This window comes from Oncorhynchus gorbuscha, linkage group LG06 (genome assembly GCF_021184085.1).
Source record: "Oncorhynchus gorbuscha isolate QuinsamMale2020 ecotype Even-year linkage group LG06, OgorEven_v1.0, whole genome shotgun sequence".
NCBI lineage: Eukaryota > Metazoa > Chordata > Actinopteri > Salmoniformes > Salmonidae > Oncorhynchus > Oncorhynchus gorbuscha.
Genome location: NC_060178.1, coordinates 7522413 through 7546057, shown reverse-complemented (window position 1 = coordinate 7546057; position 23645 = coordinate 7522413). Strand labels below are relative to the sequence as shown.

At 46.8% G+C, this 23645-nt stretch overlaps 1 protein-coding gene and 1 pseudogene across 1 annotated transcript in view; both read left to right on the top strand.

The window, feature by feature from the left end:
* Positions 1-23645, top strand: part of LOC124037472 (anoctamin-9) — a 190882-nt gene that overhangs the window by 9951 nt on the left and 157286 nt on the right. The gene's annotated exons all lie outside the window — the stretch shown is intronic.
* The window catches only part of LOC124036958, a 41972-nt pseudogene that overhangs the window by 1016 nt on the left and 17311 nt on the right, over positions 1-23645 (top strand).

The following is a 23645-nucleotide window of genomic DNA, read 5'->3' as shown; positions in this document are numbered from 1 at the left end:
TTTTGTCTTATATTGTGTTGTCATTTTGCTTTCCCTTCTGTTCGTTTCCCCCTGCTGGTCTTATTAGGTTCGTTCCCTTTTCTCTCTCCCTCCTTCTCTCTCTTCTCTCTATCGTTCCGTTCCTGCTCCCAGCTGTTCCTATTCCCCTACTCAATCATCTAATCTTTTCACACCTGTTCCGTATCTTGCCCTCTGATTAGAGTCCCTATTTCTCCCCTTGTCTTCCGTTTCTGTCTGTAGGATCCTTGTATATTGTTCGCCGTGCTGTGTCTTTGTCTCGCCTGTAGGTGTCCCATTGTTTCCCTCAGATGCTGCGTGTGAGCAGGTGTCTGATCTGCTACGGTCGGTGCCTTCCCGAGCAGCTACAGTTTATGGTCGAGTCTCAGTATCCTCGTCACTACAGGTAGATTGAATTTTTATGTTTTGTTTTCTGCTCGATTTGTCTAGGAGTATTGCCTATTTCCTTTACTGGAATAAAGACTCTGTTTTCGCCAAGTCGCTTTTGAGTCCTCATTCACCTGCATAACAACATCTATCATCCTAATGGAGGAGTAGATTACATCTATCATCCTAATGGAGGAGTAGATTACATCTATCATCCCTAATGGGAGGAGTAGATTACATCTATCATCTATCATCCTAATGGAGGAGTAGATTACATCTGTCATCCTAATGGAGGTGTAGATTACATCTGTCATCCTAATGGAGAGTAGATTACATCTATCATCCTAATGGAGGAGTAGATTACATCTATCATCCTAATGGAGGAGTAGATTACATCCATCCTCCTAATGGAGGAGTAGATTACATCCATCCTCCTAATGGAGGTGTAGCTTACATCTATCATCCTAATGGAGGAGTAGATTACATCTATCATCCTGATGGAGGTGTAGATTACATCTATCATCCTAATGGAGGAGTAGATTACATCTATCATCCTAATGGAGGAGTAGATTACATCTATCATCTATCATCCTAATGGAGGAGTAGAATACATATATCATCCATCATCCTAATGGAGGAGTAGATTACATCTATCATCCTAATGGAGGAGTAGATTACATCTATCATCCATCATCCTAATGGAGGAGTAGATTACATCTATCATCTATCATCCTAATGGAGGAGTAGATTAAAACCAATCATCCTAATGGAGGAGTAGATTACATCTATCATCCTAATGGAGGAGTAGATTACATCTATCATCCTAATGGAGGAGTAGATTACATCTGTCATCCTAATGGAGGTGTAGATTACATCTATCATCTTAATGGAGGAGTAGATTACATCTATCATCCTAATGGAGGAGTAGATTACATCCATCCTCCTAATGGAGGTGTAGATTACATCTATCATCCTAATGGAGGAGTAGATTACATCTATCATCATCATCCTAATGGAGGAGTAGATTACATCTATCATCCTAATGGAGGAGTAGATTACATCTATCATCTATCATCCTAATGGAGGAGTAGATTAAAACCAATCATCCTAATGGAGGAGTAGATTACATCTATCATCCTAATGGAGGAGTAGATTACATCTATCATCCTAATGGAGGAGTAGATTACATCTATCATCCTAATGGAGGAGTAGAATACATCTATCATCCTAATGGAGGTGTAGATTACATCTATCATCTATCATCCTAATGGAGGAGTAGATTACATCTATCATCTATCATCCTAATGGAGGAGTAGATTACATCTATCATCCATCGTCCTAATGGAGGAGTAGATTACATCTATCATCTATCATCCTAATGGAGGAGTAGATTACATCTATCATCCTAATGGAGGAGTAGATTACATCTATCATCTATCATCCTAATGGAGGAGTAGATCACATCTATCATCTATCATTCTAATTGAGGAGTAGGGAAAAGAGCCCTGGTCAAAGGTAGTCCTCTATATAGGGAATATGGCCCTGGTCTAAAGTAGTGCACTATATAGGGAATAGGGTGCCATTTGGGATGCAGCCTCTGTAACAAGAGAGACTGGACAGACTGTTATAACCTCCCTGTTGTTACATTGATGTGGACTGGACAGACTGTTATAACCTCCCTGTTGTTACATTGATGTGGACTGGACAGACTGTTATAACCTCCCTGTTACATTGATGTGGACTGGACAGACTGTTATAACCTCCCTGTTACATTGATGTGGACTGGACAGACTGTTATAACCTCCCTGTTACATTGATGTGGACTGGACAGACTGTTATAACCTCCCTGTTACATTGATGTGGACTGGACAGACTGTTATAACCTCCCTGTTACATTGATGTGGACTGGACAGACTGTTATAACCTCCCTGTTACATTGATGTGGACTGGACAGACTGTTATAACCTCCCTGTTGTTACATTGATGTGGACTGGACAGACTGTTATAACCTTCCTGTTGTTACATTGATGTGGACTGGACAGACTGTTATAACATCCCTGTTACATTGATGTGGACTGGACAGACTGTTATAACCTTCCTGTTGTTACATTGATGTGGACTGGACAGACTGTTATAACCTCCCTGTTACATTGATGTGGACTGGACAGACTGTTATAACCTCCCTGTTACATTGATGTGGACTGGACAGACTGTTATAACCTCCCTGTTACATTGATGTGGACTGGACAGACTGTTATAACCTTCCTGTTGTTACATTGATGTGGACTGGACAGACTGTTATAACCTCCCTGTTACATTGATGTGGACTGGACAGACTGTTATAACCTCCCTGTTGTTACATTGATGTGGACTGGACAGACTGTTATAACCTCCCTGTTGTTACATTGATGTGGACTGGACAGACTGTTATAACCTCCCTGTTGTACCAATGTCAATCAATACATGGTATACATAAGAGTACGTTGTACAAATAAAAATGTATATTTCTCTCTTCCTCCACTCCCCTTTCTCTCTCCTCCCTGTAATACGGTCTGTCCAGTCCACATCAGTGTTGTAATGGAGGGGAGGAGAGAGAAAGGGGAGGGGAGGAGAGAGAAAGGGCAGGGGGACGAGGGAGAGAGGGAGGGGAGGGGAGGAGAGAGAAAGGGGGAGGAGGAGGGAAAGAGGGAGCGAGGGGAGGAGAGGAGAAAGGAGAGGAGAGAAAGGAGAGGGAGTAAGAGAGAGAGAGGGAGGGAGGGGAGAAGAGAGAGGGAGGGGGAGGAGAGAGAGGGAGGAGATTTAGAGAGAAAAGGGGAGGGGAGGAGAGAGAAAGGGAGGGGACGAGAGAGAAAGGGGAGGGACGGGAGAGAGAAAGGGGGGGGGAGGAGAGAAAGGGAGGGGACGAGGGAGAGGGGAGGGGAGGGGAGGGGAGGAGAGAGAAAGGGGAGGGGAGGAGGGAGAGAGGGAGGTAGGGGAGGAGAAAGGGGGAGGTGAGGAGGGAGGGAGGGGAGGAGAGAGAAAGGGAGAGGGGAGTAAGAGAGAGAGAGAGGGAGGGAGGGAGGGAAGAAGAGAGAGAGGGAGGAGAGTGGAGGGAGGGAGGGGAGTGAGAGAGAAAGGAGAGAGGGAGGAGAGAGGAGGGAGGGAGGGAGGGGAGAAAGAGAGAAAGGGGAGGAGATGGAGAGAGGGAGGAGGAGGAGAGAGGAGGGGAGGACCGAGAGAGGAGGAGAGAGAAAAGGGGAGGAGAGGGGGAGAGAGGGTTGGAGAGAGAGATGGGTGGAGAGACAGAAAGGGGAGGGGAGGAGAGGGAGAGAGAGAGGGTTGTCCTCTCCCCTTCTCTTTCTCCTCCCTTTCTCTCTCCCTCCCTTTCCCTTTCTCCTCCCCTCTTTCTCTTACCTCCCCTCTCTCTCCTCCCTCCCCTGTCCCTCCTCCCCTCTCTCTTACCTCCCCTCCCTTTCTCTCTCCTCCCTTTCCCCTCTCTCCTCCTTTTCTTACCTCCCCTCCCTCTCTCTCCTCCCTCCCTGTCCCTCCTCCCCTCTCTCTTACCTCCCCTCCCTTTCCCTTTCCTCTCTCCTCCCCTCTCTCTCTCTGGTGTCCATCTCCATCTTCTGTACATCTCTGCACTGCTTATAACTGTATTATGAAGTCCTTATGTCACAACCTTCAACTAATAATCTCTCTTTCCCTTGTTCTCTCTTTCCCTTCCTCTCTTTTCTCCCTCCTCCACAGTGGATAGCCCTGGCCTCTCTGTTCTTCATCCTCGTGTCCATCTCCACCTTCTGCCTGGAGACCCACGAGTTCTTCAACCCCATCGTGAACCGCACCGAGCTGGAGCTGGTGGACAACGTGACGGTGGAGCATGTGTACCAGGAGACGGAGACGGTGGTCTATCTCACCTATATCGAGGGCGTCTGCGTGGTCTGGTTTACCTTGAGTTCATGATGCGAGTCATATTCTGTCCGGACAAGATGGAGTTCATGAAGAAAGCTCTCAACGCATCGACTTCGTGGCTATCTTACCGTTCTACCTGGAGGTCGGGCTGAGTGGGCTGTCGTCTAAAGCGGCTAAGGATGTTCTGGGGTTCCTGAGGGTGGTGAGGTTCGCCAGGATCCTGCGTATCTTCAAGCTGACCCGTCACTTCGTGGGCCTGAGGGTTCTGGGTCACACGTTACGGGCTAGCACCAATGAGTTCCTCCTCCTCATTATCTTCCTCGCCCTCGGAGTCCTCATCTTCGCCACGATGATCTACTACGCCGAACGGATGGGAGCGGACCCGACCCCGACCAGCGTGCCAGCGATCACACGCACTTCAAGAACATCCCCATCGGATTCTGGTGGGCCGTCGTTACCATGACGACCCTTGGCTACGGCGACATGTACCCCCCAGACGTGGTCGGGATGCTTGTCGGCGCTGCTGTGCGCCCTGTCGGGTGTACTGACCATCGCCATGCCCGTCCCCGTGATCGTCAACAACTTTTTGGAATGTATTACTCCTTGGCCATGGCGAAGCAGAAGCTACCAAAGAAGAAGAACAAGCATATCCCGAGCACCCCAACCAGGATCACCCAACTACTATAAGTCCAGCATCAACTCTCCTCCAACGCCCACATAAGGTACCGCTCCTTCCTGAAAGCCGAACTTAGTCCACCCACGTTTTGGCTCTGGCTCAAAACATGGCTCTGACACACGACGACGTCTTTGAAGTACAGTTTCCAGGTAAGAAACCATGACAGATGTCTATAGGCTGACAGTCTGTATTATAGACCACCATGGTAGAAGTCTATAGGCCGACAGTCTGTATTATAGACCACCATGGTAGATGTCTATAGGCTGACAGTCTGTCTTATAGACCACCATGGTAGAAGTCTATAGGCCGACAGTCTGTATTATAGACCACCATGGTAGATGTCTATAGGCTGACAGTCTGTATTATAGACCACCATGGTAGATGTCTATAGGCCGACAGTCTGTCTTATAGACCACCATGATAGATGTCTTTCTAAACTGTAAACTAAAGGAGGACAGTCTTCTCTGTCCTCTTCCTCTCTTCTCTGTTCTCTTCCTCTCTTCTCTGTTCTCTGTTCTCTGTCATCTTCCTCTCTTCTCTGTTCTCTGTTCTCTGTCATCTTCCTCTCTTCTCTGTTCTCTGTTGTCTGTCATCTTCCTCTCTTCTCTGTTCTCTTCCTCTCTTCTCTCTTCTGTTCTCTGTCATCTTCCTCTCTTCTCTGTTCTCTTCCTCTCTTCTCTCTTCTCTGTTCTCTGTCATCTTCCTCTCTTCTCTGTTCTCTTCCTCTGTTCTCTGTTCTCTTCCTCTCTTCTCTGTTCTATTCCTCTCTTCTCTCTTCTCTTCCTCTCTTCTCTCTTCTCTCTTCCTCTCTTCTCTTTCTCTTCCTCTCTTCTCTCTTCTCTTCCTCTTTTCTCTGTTCTCTTCCTCTCTTCTCTCTTCTCTTCCTCTCTCTCTCTTCTCTTCCTCTCTTCGCTCTTCTCTTCCTCTCTTCTCTCTTCTCTTCTTCTCTCTTCCTCTCTTTCTCTTCCTCTGTTCTCTGTTCTCTTCCTCTCTTCTCTGTTCTCTTCCTCTCTTCTCTGTTCTCTTCCTCTCTTCTCTCTTCTCTTCCTCTCTTCTCTGTTCTCTTCCTCTCTTCCCTGTTCTCTTCCTCTCTTCCTCTCTTGTCTCTTCTCTTCCTCTCTTCTCTGTTCTCTTCCTCTCTTATCTGTTCTCTTCCTCTCTTATCTGTTCTCTTCCTCTCTCTTCCTCTCTGTTCTCTTCCTCTCTTCTCTGTTCTCTTCCTCTCTTCTCTGTTCTCTTCCTTCTCTTCGCTCTTCTCTTCCCTCTCTTCGCTCTTTCTCTTCTCTTCCTCTCTTTCTCTGTTCTCTTCCTCTCTTCCTCTCTTCTCTTCCTCTCTTCTCTGTTCTCTGTCCTCTTCCTCTCTTCTCTGTTCTCTTCCTCTCTTCTCTGTTCTCTTCCTCTCTTCTCTGTTCTCTTCCTCTCTTCCTCTCTTCTATGTTCTCTGTTCTCTTCTTCTCTTCTCTGTTCTCTTCCTCTCTTCTCAGTTCTCTTCCTCTCTTCTCTGTCCGCTTCCTCTCTTCTCTGTACTCTTCCTCTCTTCTCTGTACTCTTCCTCTCTTCTCTGTCCTCTTCCTCTCTTATCTGTTCTCTGTTCTCTTCCTCTGTTCTCTGTTCTCTTCCTCTCTTCTCTGTCCTCTTCCTCTCTTCTCTGTTCTCTGTCCTCTTCCTCTCTTATCTGTCCTCTTCCTCTCTTCTCTGTTCTCTGTCCTCTTCCTCTCTTCTCTGTTCTCTGTCCTCTTCCTCTCTTCTCTGTTCTCTTCCTCTCTTCTCTGTTCTCTGTTCTCAACTCTCTTCTCTGTCCTCTTCCTCTCTTGTCTGTTCTCTTCCTCTCTTCTCAGTTCTCTTCCTCTCTTCTCTGTCCCCTTCCTCTCTTCTCTGTCCTCTTCCTCTCTTCTCTGTACTCTTCCTCTCTTCTCTGTCATCTTCCTCTCTTATCTGTTCTCTGTTCTCTTCCTCTCTTCTCTCTTCTCTGTTCTCTTCCTCTCTTTCTCTGTTCTCTGTTCTCTTCCTCTGTTCTCTGTTCTCTTCCTCTCTTCTCTGTTCTCTTCCTCTCTTCTGTTCTCTTCCTCTCTTCTCTCTTCTCTTCCTCTCTTCTCTCTTCTCTTCCTCTCTTCTCTGTTCCCTCTTCCTCTCTTCTCTGTTCTCTTCCTCTCTTCCTCTCTTGTCTCTTCTCTTCCTCTCTTCTCTGTTCTCTTCCTCTCTTATCTGTTCTCTTCCTCTCTTCTCTCTTCTCTTCCTCTCTTCTCTCTTCTCTTCCTCTCTTCTCTGTTCTCTTCCTCTCTTCTCTGTTCTCTTCCTCTCTTCGCTCTTCTCTTCCTCTCTTCTCTGTTCTCTTCCTCTCTTCTCTGTTCTCTTCCTCTCTTCTCTCTTCTCTTCCTCTCTTCTCTGTTCTCTTCCTCTCTTCTCTGTTCTCTTCCTCTCTTCGCTCTTCTCTTCCTCTCTTCGCTCTTCTCTTCCTCTCTTCTCTGTTCTCTTCCTCTCTTCCATGTTCTCTGTTCTCTTCTTCTCTTCTCTGTTCTCTTCCTCTCTTCTCAGTTCTCTTCCTCTCTTCTCTGTCCTCTCCCTCTCTTCTCTGTCCTCTTCCTCTCTTCTCTGTACTCTTCCTCTCTTCTCTGTCCTCTTCCTCTCTTATCTGTTCTCTGTTCTCTTCCTCTGTTCTCTGTTCTCTTCCTCTCTTCTCTGTCCTCTTCCTCTCTTCTCTGTTCTCTGTCCTCTTCCTCTCTTATCTGTTCTCTGTCCTCTTCCTCTCTTCTCTGTTCTCTTCCTCTCTTCTCTGTCCTCTTCCTCTCTTCTCTGTTCTCTGTCCGCTTCCTCTCTTCTCTGTTCTCTGTCCTCTTCCTCTCTTCTCTGTTCTCTTCCTCTCTTCTCTGTTCTCTGTTCTCAACTATCTTATCTGTCCTCTTCCTCTCTTGTCTGTTCTCTTCCTCTCTTCTCAGTTCTCTTCCTCTCTTCTCTGTCCTCTTCCTCTCTTCTCTGTCCTCTTCCTCTCTTCTCTGTTCTCTTCCTCTCTTCTCTGTTCTCTGTTCTCTTCCTCTCTTCTCTCTTCTCTGTTCTCTTCCTCTCTTCTCTGTTCTCTTCCTCTCTTCTCTGTTCTCTTCCTCTCTTCTCTCTTCTCTGTCCTCTTCCTCTCTTATCTGTTCTCTGTTCTCAACTGTCCTGCAACTTCCCATCATCATTCTGCTGTCTCACTGTTTGTCTGTAGACACCCTCCCTCTCCAGTCTCAATCAGATGACTCAGCCACATCGGATTTAAACAAATGAATCTCTCATTCAAGGATCAATGACTGTATGACTTACAGATTGAGACTCTGAGAAGGGGAGTAAAGAGGGAGATATGGAGTATGACCATGAGTAATGCACTTTCCAGAACTCACACCCTTCCTAGAACTCACACCCTTCATAGAACTCACACCCTTCCTAGAACTCACACCCTTCCCAGAACTCACACCCTTCCCAGAACTCACACCCTTCCTAGAACTCACACCCTTCCCAGAACTCAATTCCCAGAACTCACACCCTTCCCAGAACTCACACCCTTCCTAGAACTCACACCCTTCCTAGAACTCACACCCTTCCTAGAACTCACACCCTTCCTAGAACTCACACCCTTCCTAGAACTCACACCCTTCCTAGAACTCACACCCTTCCCAGAACTCACATCCTTCCTAGAACTCACACCCTTCCCAGAACTCACATCCTTCCCAGAACTCACATCCTTCCCAGAACTCACACCCTTCCCAAAACTCACACCCTTCCCAGAACTCACACACGTCCCAGAACTCACACCCTTCCTAGAACTCACACCCTTCCTAGAACTCACACCCTTCCTAGAACTCACACCCTTCCTAGAACTCACACCCTTCATAGAACTCACATCCTTCCTAGAACTCACACCCTTCCTAGAACTCACACCCTTCCCAGAACTCACACCCTTCCCAGAACTCACACCCTTCCCAGAACTCACACCCTTCCCAGAACTCACACCCTTCCTAGAACTCACACCCTTCCTAGAACTCACACCCTTCCTAGAACTCACACCCTTCCTAGAACTCACACCCTTCCTAGAACTCACACCCTTCCTAGAACTCACACCCTTCCCAGAACTCACACCCTTCCCAAAACTCACACCCTTCCCAGAATTCACACCCTTCCTAGAACTCACACCCTTCCCAGAACTCACACCCGTCCCAGAACTCACACCCTTCCTAGAACTCACACCCTTCCTAGAACTCACACCCTTCCTAGAACTCACACCCTTCCTAGAACTCACACCTTCCTAGAACTCACACCCTTCCTAGAACTCACACCCTTCCTAGAACTCACACCCTTCCTAGAACTCACACCCTTCCTAGAACTCACACCCTTCCTAGAACTCACACCCTTCCCAGAACTCACACCCTTCCCAGAACTCACACCCTTCCCAGAACTCACACCCTTCCTAGAACTCACACCCTTCCTAGAACTCACACCCTTCCTAGAACTCACACCCTTCCTAGAACTCACACCCTTCCTAGAACTCACACCCTTCCTAGAACTCACACCCTTCCCAGAACTCACATCCTTCCTAGAACTCACACCCTTCCCAGAACTCACACCCTTCCCAGAATTCACACCCTTCCTAGAACTCACACCCTTCCCAGAACTCACACCCGTCCTAGAACTCACACCCGTCCTAGAACTCACACCCTTCCTAGAACTCACACCCTTCCTAGAACTCACACCCTTCCTAGAACTCACACCCTTCATAGAACTCACACCCTTCCCAGAACTCACATCCTTCCCAGAACTCACATCCTTCCCAGAACTCACACCCTTCCTAGAATTCACACCCTTCCTAGAACTCACACCCTTCCCAGAACTCACACCCTTCCCAGAACTCACACCCTTCCTAGAACTCACACACTTCCCAGAACTCACACACTTTCCAGAACTCACACCCTTCCCAGAACTCACACCCTTCCCAGAACTCACACCCTTCCTAGAACTCACACCCTTCCTAGAACTCACACCCTTCCTAGAACTCACACCCTTCCTAGAACTCACACCCTTCCCAGAACCCACACCCTTCCTAGAACTCACACCCTTCCTAGAACTCACACCCTTCCTAGAACTCACACCCTTCCTAGAACTCACACCCTTCCTAGAACTCACACCCTTCATAGAACTCACACCCTTCATAGAACTCACACCCTTCCCAGAACTCACATCCTTCCCAGAACTCACACCCTTCCCAGAACTCACACCCTTCCTAGAATTCACACCCTTCCTAGAACTCACACCCTTCCCTGAACTCACATCCTTCCCAGAACTCACACCCTTCCTAGAACTCACACACTTCCCAGAACTCACACACTTTCCAGAACTCACACCCTTCCCAGAACTCACACCCTTCCTAGAACTCACACCCTTCCTAGAACTCACACCCTTCATAGAACTCACACCCTTCATAGAACTCACACCCTTCCCAGAACTCACATCCTTCCCAGAACTCACATCCTTCCTAGAACTCACACCCTTCCTAGAACTCACACCCTTCCTAGAACTCACATCCTTCCTAGAACTCACATCCTTCCCAGAACTCACACCCTTCCTAGAACTCACACCCTTCCTAGAACTCACACCCTTCCTAGAACTCACACCCTTCTGTGTGGTCCTTCTGTAGCTCAGTTGGTAGAGCATGGCGCTTGTAACGCCAGGGTAGTGGGTTCGATCCCCGGGACCACCCATACGTAGAATGTATGCACACATGACTGTAAGTCGCTTTGGATAAAAGCGTCTGCTAAATGGCATATATTATATTTATATTATTAACTCACATCCTTCCCAGAACTCACATCCTTCCCAGAACTCACACCCTTCCTAGAATTCACACCCTTCCTAGAACTCACACCCTTCCCAGAACTCACACCCTTCCCAGAACTCACATCCTTCCCAGAACTCACATCCTTCCCAGAACTCACACCCTTCCTAGAACTCACACCCTTCCTAGAACTCACACCCTTCCTAGAACTCACACCCTTCATAGAACTCATACCCTTCATAGAACTCACACCCTTCCCAGAACTCACATCCTTCCCAGAACTCACATCCTTCCCAGAACTCACACCCTTCCTAGAATTCACACCCTTCCTAGAACTCACACCCTTCCCAGAACTCACATCCTTCCCAGAACTCACACCCTTCCTAGAACTCACACACTTCCCAGAACTCACACACTTTCCAGAACTCACACCCTTCCCAGAACTCACACCCTTCCCAGAACTCACACCCTTCCTAGAACTCACACCCTTCCTAGAACTCACACCCTTCCTAGAACTCACATCCTTCCCAGAACTCACACCCTTCCTAGAACTCACACCCTTCCTAGAACTCACACCCTTCCTAGAACTCACACCCTTCCTAGAACTCACACCCTTCCTAGAACTCACACCCTTCCTAGAACTCACACCCTTCTTTGTGGTCCTTCTGTAGCTCAGTTGGTAGAGCATGGCGCTTGTAACGCCAGGGTAGTGGTTTCGATCCCCGGGACCACCCATACGTAGAATGTATGCACACATGACTGTAAGTCGCTTTGGATAAAAGCGTCTGCTAAATGGCATATATTATATTTATATTATTAACTCACATCCTTCCCAGAACTCACATCCTTCCCAGAACTCACACCCTTCCTAGAATTCACACCCTTCCCAGAACTCACACCCTTCCCAGAACTCACACCCTTCCCAGAACTCACACCCTTCCCAGAACTCACACCCTTCCTAGAATTCACACCCTTCCTAGAACTCACATCCTTCCCAGAACTCACACCCTTCCTAGAATTCACACCCTTCCTAGAATTCACACCCTTCCCAGAACTCACATCCTTCCCAGAACTCACATCCTTCCCAGAACTCACACCCTTCCTAGAACTCACACCCTTCCCAGAACTCACACACTTTCCAGAACTCACACCCTTCCCAGAACTCACACCCTTCCTAGAACTCACACCCTTCCTAGAACTCACACCCTTCCTAGAACTCACACCCTTCCTAGAACTCACACACTTCCCAGAACTCACACTCTTCCAGAACTCACACCCTTCCCAGAACTCACACCCTTCCCAGAACTCACACCCTTCCCAGAACTCACACCCTTCCTAGAACTCACACCCTTCCTAGAACTCACACCCTTCCTAGAACTCACATCCTTCCTAGAACTCACATCCTTCCTAGAACTCACATCCTTCCCAGAACTCACACCCTTCCTAGAACTCACACCCTTCCTAGAACTCACACCCTTCCTAGAACTCACACCCTTCCTAGAACTCACACCCTTCCTAGAACTCACACCCTTCTGTGTGGTCCTTCTGTAGCTCAGTTGGTAGAGCATGGCGCTTGTAACGCCAGGGTAGTGGGTTCGATCCCCGGGACCACCCATACGTAGAATGTATGCACACATGACTGTAAGTCGCTTTGGATAAAAGCGTCTGCTAAATGGCATATATTTATATTATTAACTCACATCCTTCCCAGAACTCACATCCTTCCCAGAACTCACACCCTTCCTAGAATTCACACCCTTCCTAGAACTCACACCCTTCCCAGAACTCACACCCTTCCCAGAACTCACATCCTTCCCAGAACTCACATCCTTCCCAGAACTCACACCCTTCCTAGAACTCACACCCTTCCTAGAACTCACACCCTTCCTAGAACTCACACCCTTCATAGAACTCACACCCTTCCCAGAACTCACATCCTTCCCAGAACTCACATCCTTCCCAGAACTCACACCCTTCCTAGAATTCACACCCTTCCTAGAACTCACACCCTTCCCAGAACTCACATCCTTCCCAGAACTCACACCCTTCCTAGAACTCACACACTTCCCAGAACTCACACACTTTCCAGAACTCACACCCTTCCCAGAACTCACACCCTTCCCAGAACTCACACCCTTCCTAGAACTCACACCCTTCCTAGAACTCACACCCTTCATAGAACTCACACCCTTCATAGAACTCACACCCTTCCCAGAACTCACATCCTTCCCAGAACTCACATCCTTCCCAGAACTCACCCTTCCTAGAATTCACACCCTTCCTAGAACTCACACCTTCCCAGAACTCACATCCTTCCCAGAACTCACACCCTTCCTAGAACTCACACACTTCCCAGAACTCACACACTTTCCAGAACTCACACCCTTCCCAGAACTCACCCTTCCCAGAACTCACCCCTTCCTAGAACTCACACCCTTCCTAGAACTCACACCCTTCCTAGAACTCACATCCTTCCCAGAACTCACACCCTTCCTAGAACTCACACCCTTCCTAGAACTCACACCCTTCCTAGAACTCACACCCTTCCTAGAACTCACACCCTTCCTAGAACTCACACCCTTCTTTGTGGTCCTTCTGTAGCTCAGTTGGTAGAGCATGGCGCTTGTAACGCCAGGGTAGTGGTTTCGATCCCCGGGACCACCCATACGTAGAATGTATGCACACATGACTGTAAGTCGCTTTGGATAAAAGCGTCTGCTAAATGGCATATATTATATTTATATTATTAACTCACATCCTTCCCAGAACTCACATCCTTCCCAGAACTCACACCCTTCCTAGAATTCACACCCTTCCTAGAATTCACACCCTTCCCAGAACTCACACCCTTCCCAGAACTCACACCCTTCCCAGAACTCACACCCTTCCTAGAATTCACACCCTTCCTAGAACTCACATCCTTCCCAGAACTCACACCCTTCCTAGAATTCACACCCTTCCTAGAATTCACACCCTTCCCAGAACTCACATCCTTCCCAGAACTCACATCCTTCCCAGAACTCACATCCTTCCCAGAACTCACACCCTTCCTAGAACTCACACCCTTCCCAGAACCCACACCCTTCCTAGAACTCACACCCTTCCTAGAACTCACACCCTTCCTAGAACTCACACCCTTCCTAGAACTCACACCCTTCCTAGAACTCACACCCTTCATAGAACTCACACCCTTCCCAGAACTCACATCCTTCCCAGAACTCACACCCTTCCCAGAACTCACACCCTTCCTAGAATTCACACCCTTCCTAGAACTCACACCCTTCCCAGAACTCACATCCTTCCCAGAACTCACACCCTTCCTAGAACTCACACACTTCCCAGAACTCACACACTTTCCAGAACTCACACCCTTCCCAGAACTCACACCCTTCCTAGAACTCACACCCTTCATAGAACTCACACCCTTCATAGAACTCACACCCTTCCCAGAACTCACATCCTTCCCAGAACTCACATCCTTCCTAGAACTCACACCCTTCCTAGAACTCACACCCTTCCTAGAACTCACATCCTTCCTAGAACTCACATCCTTCCCAGAACTCACACCCTTCCTAGAACTCACACCCTTCCTAGAACTCACACCCTTCCTAGAACTCACACCCTTCCTAGAACTCACACCCTTCCTAGAACTCACACCCTTCTGTGTGGTCCTTCTGTAGCTCAGTTGGTAGAGCATGGCGCTTGTAACGCCAGGGTAGTGGGTTCGATCCCCGGGACCACCCATACGTAGAATGTATGCACACATGACTGTAAGTCGCTTTGGATAAAAGCGTCTGCTAAATGGCATATATTATATTTATATTATTAACTCACATCCTTCCCAGAACTCACATCCTTCCCAGAACTCACACCCTTCCTAGAATTCACACCCTTCCTAGAACTCACACCCTTCCCAGAACTCACACCCTTCCCAGAACTCACATCCTTCCCAGAACTCACATCCTTCCCAGAACTCACACCCTTCCTAGAACTCACACCCTTCCTAGAACTCACACCCTTCCTAGAACTCACACCCTTCATAGAACTCACACCCTTCATAGAACTCACACCCTTCCCAGAACTCACATCCTTCCCAGAACTCACATCCTTCCCAGAACTCACACCCTTCCTAGAATTCACACCCTTCCTAGAACTCACACCCTTCCCAGAACTCACATCCTTCCCAGAACTCACACCCTTCCTAGAACTCACACACTTCCCAGAACTCACACACTTTCCAGAACTCACACCCTTCCCAGAACTCACACCCTTCCCAGAACTCACACCCTTCCTAGAACTCACACCCTTCCTAGAACTCACACCCTTCCTAGAACTCACATCCTTCCTAGAACTCACACCCTTCCTAGAACTCACACCCTTCCTAGAACTCACACCCTTCCTAGAACTCACACCCTTCCTAGAACTCACACCCTTCCTAGAACTCACACCCTTCCTAGAACTCACACCCTTCTTTGTGGTCCTTCTGTAGCTCAGTTGGTAGAGCATGGCGCTTGTAACGCCAGGGTAGTGGTTTCGATCCCCGGGACCACCCATACGTAGAATGTATGCACACATGACTGTAAGTCGCTTTGGATAAAAGCGTCTGCTAAATGGCATATATTATATTTATATTATTAACTCACATCCTTCCCAGAACTCACATCCTTCCCAGAACTCACACCCTTCCTAGAATTCACACCCTTCCTAGAATTCACACCCTTCCCAGAACTCACACCCTTCCCAGAACTCACACCCTTCCCAGAACTCACACCCTTCCTAGAATTCACACCCTTCCTAGAACTCACATCCTTCCCAGAACTCACACCCTTCCTAGAATTCACACCCTTCCTAGAATTCACACCCTTCCCAGAACTCACATCCTTCCCAGAACTCACATCCTTCCCAGAACTCACATCCTTCCCAGAACTCACACCCTTCCTAGAACTCACACCCTTCCCAGAACTCACACACTTTCCAGAACTCACACCCTTCCCAGAACTCACACCCTTCCTAGAACTCACACCCTTCCTAGAACTCACACCCTTCCTAGAACTCACACCCTTCCTAGAACTCACACACTTCCCAGAACTCACACACTTTCCAGAACTCACACCCTTCCCAGAACTCACACCCTTCCCAGAACTCACACCCTTCCCAGAACTCACACCCTTCCTAGAACTCACACCCTTCCTAGAACTCACACCCTTCCTAGAACTCACATCCTTCCTAGAACTCACATCCTTCCCAGAACTCACACCCTTCCTAGAACTCACACCCTTCCTAGAACTCACACCCTTCCTAGAACTCACACCCTTCCTAGAACTCACACCCTTCCTAGAACTCACACCCTTCATAGAACTCACACCCTTCATAGAACTCACACCTTCCCAGAACTCAGAACTCACATCCTTCCCAGAACTCACACCCTTCCTAGAATTCACACCCTTCCTAGAACTCACACCTTCCCAGAACTCACATCCTTCCCAGAACTCACACCTTCCTAGAACTCACACACTTTCCAGAACTCACACACTTTCCAGAACTCACACCCTTCCCAGAACTCACACCCTTCCTAGAACTCACACCTTCCTAGAACTCACACCCTTCCTAGAACTCACATCCTTCCCAGAACTCACCCTTCCTAGAACTCACACCCTTCCTAGAACTCACACCCTTCCTAGAACTCACACCTTCCTAGAACTCACACCTTCCTAGAACTCACACCCTTCCTAGAACTCACACCCTTCTTTGTGGTCCTTCTGTAGCTCAGTTGGTAGAGCATGGCGCTTGTAACGCCAGGGTATTGGTTTCGATCCCCGGGACCACCCATACGTAGAATGTATGCACACATGACTGTAAGTCGCTTTGGATAAAAGCGTCTGCTAAATGGCATATATTATATTTATATTATTAACTCACATCCTTCCCAGAACTCACATCCTTCCCAGAACTCACACCTTCCTAGAATTCACCCTTCCTAGAATTCACCCTTCCCAGAACTCACACCTTCCCAGAACTCACACCCTTCCCAGAACTCACACCCTTCCTAGAATTCACACCCTTCCTAGAACTCACATCCTTCCCAGAACTCACACCCTTCCTAGAATTCACACCCTTCCTAGAATTCACACCCTTCCCAGAACTCACATCCTTCCCAGAACTCACATCCTTCCCAGAACTCACATCCTTCCCAGAACTCACACCCTTCCTAGAACTCACACCCTTCCCAGAACTCACACACTTTCCAGAACTCACACCCTTCCCAGAACTCACACCCTTCCTAGAACTCACACCCTTCCTAGAACTCACACCTTCCTAGAACTCACACCCTTCCTAGAACTCACACACTTCCCAGAACTCACACACTTTCCAGAACTCACACCCTTCCCAGAACTCACACCCTTCCCAGAACTCACACCCTTCCCAGAACTCACACCCTTCCTAGAACTCACACCCTTCCTAGAACTCACACCCTTCCTAGAACTCACATCCTTCCTAGAACTCACATCCTTCCCAGAACTCACACCCTTCCTAGAACTCACACCCTTCCTAGAACTCACACCCTTCCTAGAACTCACACCCTTCCTAGAACTCACACCCTTCCTAGAACTCACACCCTTCATAGAACTCACACCCTTCATAGAACTCACACCCTTCCCAGAACTCACATCCTTCCCAGAACTCACATCCTTCCCAGAACTCACACCCTTCCTAGAATTCACACCCTTCCTAGAACTCACACCCTTCCCAGAACTCACATCCTTCCCAGAACTCACACCCTTCCTAGAACTCACACTTTCCAGAACTCACACACTTTCCAGAACTCACACCCTTCCCAGAACTCACACCCTTCCTAGAACTCACACCTTCCTAGAACTCACACCTTCCTAGAACTCACATCCTTCCTAGAACTCACACCCTTCCTAGAACTCACACCCTTCCTAGAACTCACACCTTCCTAGAACTCACACCTTCCTAGAACTCACACCCTTCTTTGTGGTCCTTCTGTAGCTCAGTTGGTAGAGCATGGCGCTTGTAACGCCAGGGTAGTGGTTTCGATCCCGGGACCACCCATACGTAGAATGTATGCACACATGACTGTAAGTCGCTTTGGATAAAAGCGTCTGCTAAATGGCATATATTATATTTATATTATTAACTCACATCCTTCCCAGAACTCACATCCTTCCCAGAACTCACACCCTTCCTAGAATTCACACCCTTCCTAGAATTCACACCCTTCCCAGAACTCACACCCTTCCCAGAACTCACACCCTTCCCAGAACTCACACCTTCCTAGAATTCACACCCTTCCTAGAACTCACATCCTTCCCAGAACTCACCCTTCCTAGAATTCACACCCTTCCTAGAATTCACACCCTTCCCAGAACTCACATCCTTCCCAGAACTCACATCCTTCCCAGAACTCACATCCTTCCCAGAACTCACACCCTTCCTAGAACTCACCCTTCCCAGAACTCACACACTTTCCAGAACTCACACCCTTCCCAGAACTCACACCCTTCCTAGAACTCACCCTTCCTAGAACTCACACCCTTCCTAGAACTCACACACTTCCCAGAACTCACACACTTTCCAGAACTCACACCCTTCCCAGAACTCACACCCTTCCCAGAACTCACACCCTTCCCAGAACTCACACCCTTCCTAGAACTCACACCCTTCCTAGAATTCACACCCTTCCTAGAACTCACACCCTTCCCAGAACTCACATCCTTCCCAGAACTCACACCCTTCCTAGAACTCACACCCTTCCTAGAACTCACACCCTTCCTAGAACTCACACCCTTCCTAGAACTCACACCCTTCCTAGAACTCACACCCTTCATAGAACTCACACCCTTCATAGAACTCACACCCTTCCCAGAACTCACATCCTTCCCAGAACTCACATCCTTCCCAGAACTCACACCCTTCCTAGAATTCACACCCTTCCTAGAACTCACACCCTTCCCAGAACTCACATCCTTCCCAGAACTCACACCCTTCCTAGAACTCACACTTCCCAGAACTCACACACTTTCCAGAACTCACACCCTTCCCAGAACTCACACCCTTCCCAGAACTCACACCCTTCCTAGAACTCACACCCTTCCTAGAACTCACACCCTTCCTAGAACTCACACCCTTCCTAGAACTCACACCCTTCCTAGAACTCACACCCTTCCTAGAACTCACACCTTTATGTGTGGTCCTTCTGTAGCTCAGTTGGTAGAGCATGGCGCTTGTAACGCCAGGGTAGTGGGTTCGATCCCCGGGACCACCCATACGTAGAATGTATGCACACATGACTGTAAGTCGCTTTGGATAAAAGCGTCTGCTAAATGGCATATATTATATTTATATTATTAACTCACATCCTTCCCAGAACTCACACCCTTCCTAGAACTCACACCCTTCCCAGAACTCACACACTTTCCAGAACTCACACCCTTCCTAGAACTCACACCCTTCCTAGAACTCACACCCTTCCTAGAACTCACACCCTTCCCAGAACTCACACACTTTCCAGAACTCACACCCTTCCCAGAACTCACACCCTTCTCAGAACTCACACCCTTCCTAGAACTCACAAATCCTGTCTGGCGTCTGCATCAGTGTCACACACCTCTATAGATCTGTCACGTGTGATGATGAGGATGGTGATGACTATTAAGCCTTATATCAAGGTAATTTGATCAGCAGCATACCACTCTGCATCCCACTGCTGTCTTGCTTCTGCTAAGCAGGGTTGGTCCTAGTTGGTCCCAGGATGGGAGACCAGATGCTGCTGGCTTGCTTCTGAAGCTAAGCAGGGTTGGTCCTAGTTGGTCCCAGGATGGGAGACCAGATGGTGTTGGAAGTGGTGTTGGAGAGCCAGTAGGAGGCACCCTTTTCTCTGGTCTAAAGAAATATCCCAATGCCCCAGGGCAGTGATTGGGGATATTTCCCTGTGTAGGGTGCTGTCTTTTGGATGGGACGTTAAACAGGTGTCTGAATCTCTGTAGTCACTAAAGATCCCATGGCACTTATCGTAAGAGTAGGAGTGTTAACCCTGGTGTCCTGGCTAAATTCCCAACTTGGCCTTCATACCATCATGGTCACCTAATCATCCCCCCTCCCCTTACAGTTGGCTCATTCATCCCCCATTCCCTCCACTCTAACTATACACCAGGTCGTTGCTGTAAATGAGAATGTGTTCTCGGTCAACTTACCTGGTTAAGTTAATTTAAAGGTATGTAAGGGATTCTGTAAACTAAAGTTCCGGTACAAAGTTAATAATTGTTACCATGTAATAATTTGGAATCAATAACAACAATGTTGTTACTGTAGAAATTGCAGTGCTATTACAAAGGTGTGAGAGAGCAGGGCTACTCAACCCTGTACCTGGAGAGCTACCCTCCTATAGGTTATAACTCCAACCCTGTTCCTGGATAGCTACCCTCATGTAGGTTTTAACTCCAACCCTGTTCCTGGAGAGCTACCCTCCTGTAGGTTTTAACTCCAACCCTGTTCCTGGAGAGCTACCCTCCTGTAGGTTTTACCCCAACCCTGTATCTGGAGAGAGACCCTCCTGTAGGTTTTACTCCAACCCTGTAAAACCTAGAGGGTTGGAGTAAAACCTACAAGAGTGTATCTCTCCAGGAACAGGGTTGAGTAAAACCTACAAGAGTGTATCTCTCCAGGAACAGGGTTGGAGTAAAACCCAAGAGTGTATCTCTCCAGGAACAGGGTTGGAGTAACACCTACAGGAGGGTAGCTCTCCAGGAACAGGGTTGGGCAGCCCTGTTTTAGCACCTATATGATACATTAGTACTGATCATTGATTACACTCACAGGTTCTACTGAGCTACTAGGCTTCTACTGAGGTACTAGGATGCTAGTGAGGTACTAGGATGCTAGTGAGGTACTAGGATGCTAGTGAGGTACTATGATGCTACTGAGGTACTAGGATGCTACTGAGGTACTAGGATGCTACTGAGGTACTAGGATGCTACTGAGGTACTAGGCTGCTACTGAGGTACTAGGCTTTTACTGAGGTACTAGGCTGCTACGGAGGTACTAGGCTGCTACGGAGGTACTAGGCTGCTACTGAGGTACTAGGCTTTTACTGAGGTACTAGGCTGCTACGGAGGTACTAGGCTTCTACTGAGGTACTAGGCTGCTACTGAGGTACCAGGCTTTTACTGAGGTACCAGGGTACTACTTGTCAAGTGGGTTGATGTTTTAGGCTAAGATGTTTTTTTTCACATTGACACCATCCCACGTACCATACTAAAATACCATCCATACACCCAGCACTACACCCACTAACCATCTGAGTCCATGCACCATTACGCACTAATACTACTGTTCACACTGTAATACCCTAATGCAGCATGCTTCAAATCATACTGTTGACTGTCCAAATCAGTGCTATTATAATTGATTGAGTCAGTAATATTTTTATTTGAAACATGCTAGGATATGATAGCATGCTAGGGATATGATAGCATGCTAGGATATGATAGCATGCTAGGATATGATAGCATGCTAGGATATGATAGCATGCTAGGATATGATAGCATGCTAGGATATGATAGCATGCTAGGATATGTGCAGTATAGAATGTAGCACTTGACAAAGCTTTTGTATCCCATTTTATGAGATGTTCAAGGTGGGATAATTAAACTGGCAATATAGTGGTTTGTTTCTAAACCACATATTGTTAACTTTAGCCAGACCTCAGCATCGATTGGAGGTTAGCTTCCCAGGGAATACATAACTTTGTATTGAATTGAATTGGATGCCCATATCTCTACTTGTTGCATTCATCGACTCTAGTCTTTTGTTTGGCAGTTGGAACAGCAGAATTTCCTAAAATGCTTTATTTGATCAGTGTTTGATTCTGTTGTCTGTATCTCCCAGATTTATTCTTCTAGGTGTTCTGATTCTATTTCCATGGAATCTCCTGTTCTGATTCTATTTCCATGGAATCTCCTGTTCTGATTCTATTTCCATGGAATCTCCTGTTTTGATTCTGTTTCCATGGAATCTCCTGTTCTGATTCTCTTTTCATGGAATATCCTGTTCTAATTCTGTTTCCATGGAATATCCTGTTCTAATTCTGTTTCCATGGAATCTCCTGTTCTGATTCTGTTTCAATGGAATCTCCTGTTCTGATTCTATTTCCATGGAATCTCCTGTTCTAATTCTGATTCTGTTTCCATGGAATCTCATGTTCTACTCCTGATTCTATTTCCATGGAATCTCCTGTTCTAATTATATTTCTATGGAATCTCCTGTTCTGATTCTATTTCCATGGAATCTCCTGTTCTGATTCTATTTCCATGGAATCTCCTGTTCTAATTATGTTTCAATGGAATCTCCTGTTCTGATTCTGTTTCAATGGAATCTCCTGTTCTGATTCTATTTCCATGGAATCTCCTGTTCTAATTCTGTTTCAATGGAATCTCCTGTTCTGATTCTATTTCCATGGAATCTCCTGTTCTAATTCTATTTACATGGAATCTCCTGTTCTAATTCTATTTCCACGGAATCTCCTGTTTAAATTTTATTTCCATGGAATGTCCTGTTCTAATTCTATTTCCATGGAATCTCCTGTTCTGATTCTATTTCCATGGAATCTCCTGTTTAAATTCTATTTCCATGGAATCTCCTGTTCTAAATATATTTCTATGGAATCTCCTGTTCTAATTATGTGTCAATGGCATCTCCTGTTCTGATTCTATTTCCATGGAATCTCCTGTTCTGATTCTATTTCCATGCAATCTCCTGTTCTAATTATGTTTCAATGGAATCTCCTGTTCTAATTCTGTTTCCATGGTATCTCCTGTTCTGATTGTTTTTCCATGGAATCTTCTGTTCTAAATCAAATTGTATTTCCATGGAATCTCCTGTTCTGATTCTATTTCTATGGAATCTCCTGTTCTAATTCTATTTCTATTTCTATGGAATCTCCTGTTCTAATTCTATTTCTGTTTCTATGGAATCTCCTGTTCTAATTCTTTTTCTGTTTCTATGGAATCTCCTGTTCTAATTATTTTCTATGGAATCTACTGTTCTAATTCTATTTCTATTTCTATGGAATCTCCTGTTTTAATTCTATTTCTATTGAATCTCCTGTTCTAATTCTATTTCTGTTTCTATGGAATCCCCTGTTCTAATTCAAATTTTATTTCCATGGAATCTCCTGTTCTAATTCTATTTCTGTTTCTATGGAATCTTCTGTTCTAATTAAATTTTATTTCCATGGAATCTCTGTTCTAATTCTATTTCTATTTCTATAGAATCTCCTGTTCTAATTCTATTTCTGTTTCTATGGAATCTCCTGTTCTAATTCTATTTCCATGGAATCTACTGTTCTAATTCTATTTCTATGGAATCTCCTGTTCTAATTCTATTTCTATGAAATCTCCTATTCTAATTATATTTCTATTGAATCTCCTGTTCTAATTCTAGTCATATTTCCATGGAATCTCCTGTTCTAATTCCAGTTCTGTTTCTATGGAATCTCCTGTTCTAATTCTAGTTCTGTTTCTATAGAATCTCCTGTTCTAATTCTATTTCTATTTCTATGGAATCTCTGTGTGTTTGTCTGAAGATTCCAAGCGCTGAATGGGGAGGCGGCCAATGCAGCTCTAGCCAATGAGGACTGTCCTCATATAGACCAGGCCATTCGCCAGAGGAGATCTTCAGCCCCAGTGAGAGAGAACGGCCTTGTTGTCTTGTCACCACAGCTGCAGAACGACCCAACCACACAGGGGTAGAGTCAGGGAGGGGTACGTACACCTACAGTAACAGCCAAATACAGCCCAACCACACATGGGGAGGAGGGAGGAGAGTTACGCATTGCAACAGCCAAGCACAGGCTCCTTATCAAACGTGTTGCATTCC